The following is a 2716-nucleotide window of genomic DNA, read 5'->3' on the forward strand; positions in this document are numbered from 1 at the left end:
CACACACACACACACACACACACACACACACACACACACACAAAATATTATATATATAAAAAATTATTTTAATTATTGTGAATCACAGATCAGGTATTTACTAAAGATTTTTAGATGCTGAAAACGATGCTGCAGGCCAAATTTTATCAGTACGTCAGGTTTCAGAAATAATCAAGATTTAATGTAAAAAAAATGACTTTTTCCAATATAAAATTTTTTTGTAAAGATTAATATTATCTTGAAATTTTGATTAGAAATGAATGTATTGTTTATCTTTTATAAAATGCATTTCTTTAAATTTTAATATTTTACTTTTTAATCATGTTATGAAGGATTTAAATATCTACAGGATTTTTCTAAGTAAATTAGCAAATTTTTCGTCTATGACGATGAAGTCATACCTATATATGTACAATTTCTAGTTCGTAAATATCGATACGTATACATAGACCATACAAGTTCTGTTCTGAAACATTTTTTTTTACTTTTTTTTTTGAGATATTTGAGGTGGGCAATTAAAATGAGACGGCTTGTGAATGCGTGTGTGTTTACACGTACACAAATGTCTCGTTTTAATTGGTCTCCTCGAATATATAAAAAAAATGCATTTTCAAAAAAATGTTTCAGACAAAAGTTGTATGACCTATGTGTATCGATAGTCACAAACTAAAAACTATAAGTACTCATATATGAATAATAAATGATTTATTATTTATATTTACTTATATATATGACTTTATCGTCATAGCCGGATAATTTGCTATCTTAGAAAATCCCTGTATTTAAATCCTTCATAACAAAGTTCTAAAGTAAGATATTGAAATAAAAAATGTGTTTTATAGGGAATGAACAATACATTCATAATTTCTGATTAGAATTACAAAATAACTTTTACTAACTTTAATTTTAAAAAATTCAAATATTGTAAAAAATCATTTTTTTGCACATTAAAACTTATTATTTCAGAAATCTGCTAATGAAATTTGGCTTGGTAGTACCATTTTCAACATTCATAAATCTAGAAGAAACACCTTATTTGGATCAAATTAAGTTTTTTGCTGTAAATTAGTATTATTCTCAGACAAGATTAATTCGATAAAACATCACTGTTTTTCACATCAGATAAACATTCAATCAACATGTTCGTACAGGCGGGAAATTGTATATAATCCTCATCATAAAAAGTTATTTTTTATCAATTTGCATCTTGTCAATTTACTGTGATTAAAGCGTGTTAAAAACTAAAAGTATCCATGTGAAGCCAAAATTATTCGGACTTTTTTAGCGATTTTCGGAAGCAATAGGTAGTTTTGATAGTCAGTAAACGACGATCAGTTTGTGAATTGTAAAGTGGAGTCATGAAATTAATTTTTATATTTTAAAAGAATATTTTAATCTTTTTTTTTTTCATTATATATTCTTACATTTGTGATTAATATTAATATTGTATTATTATTATCTTAATTATCTTGATGATAAAAAAATCAATTGTAGATTTAACATAGGTACGACGATTATTTAGTAAGCAATGCTTACACAAAATTTTGATTATTAAGTTAATATTCATAATTAATTTGTCTATTTTTGAAAACTTTTTTACAAAGAAAATAGTTCAGAACGAGTATATTGTAGTTTTTAATCTTTGGTTTCTTTTAAGAAACCATTTTTCTCTTTCCAGGTACCTGCTTAGAGATTCTGCCATTTCAGGATATGGATATTATAATATTAATTATTGAATAATATAAATTATTTTGATCTACGTATATCTATATGTTTTAAACTAAAATACATGCGCTGAAACTTTATTTGATAAAACGTTAGCTCTTATTGATTTAATAATTTTATAAAGAGAAAGCTTTATATATACTTATTCATTAAATATTTTTATTATTATATGAATATAATTTAATATACGTGCGAGTATTTAATAATTTCGAGACAAATCGAATAGGTACCTCGATATCAATGGAATATACTATATTTTATATAGACTGTAAAATTAATTTTAATATGTCAAAGTTAATGTTAGAAAAAGATAATTGATAAATTGTGTCACTATTTAATTATAATACCAATTATAACATTAATTTAATTGTAATTTTTTTTTTAATTCCACTGTTATCGGGTTCGATATGCCTCGAACAATTGGTACCCGATAATTATTATTGGTAGGTACACGCATGTATATGATAAGTTAGAATAAAAGCGCATGAATTTTATTATTAAATATACTCGTTCCTAATCATAATAAAAATAATAAAAATCATTCTGTCTATGTACTTTTAAAAAAAAAATTTTGCTTAATAATTGAAGATTTTTTCGCGCAAATTTCTTACAATTAATAATAGGAGCATGATGAATATTAAATAGATTATCACAAAGATATTCAAGATTCTACATTGTTTACAGAAATACGAAAAATAATGATTGTCGTTCACTGGCTATTGCGAAATCACTGTTTAGGAGGATCTGAGATTTGCTCTCTTCTGCGTCGAAGTCCTTAATGTTTTACGGATCGTTTAACTTTTCTTCATGGATTAATTTCATCCAAGAGAACGAGAGTACGTTCAGTTCATTTTTCTTCTTGAGAATCATTCCTTTTTGTTGATTACTATAATTGACCTAAATATTATTCGATGGAGGGGTCTTGATTTGGCCAAATTGTTGTCAGTTATTTTTCATTGAATGCAACTCTAATATATATATATATATATAT

This window comes from Trachymyrmex septentrionalis, unplaced genomic scaffold (genome assembly GCF_001594115.1).
Source record: "Trachymyrmex septentrionalis isolate Tsep2-gDNA-1 unplaced genomic scaffold, Tsep1.0 scaffold27, whole genome shotgun sequence".
Lineage (NCBI taxonomy): Eukaryota > Metazoa > Arthropoda > Insecta > Hymenoptera > Formicidae > Trachymyrmex > Trachymyrmex septentrionalis.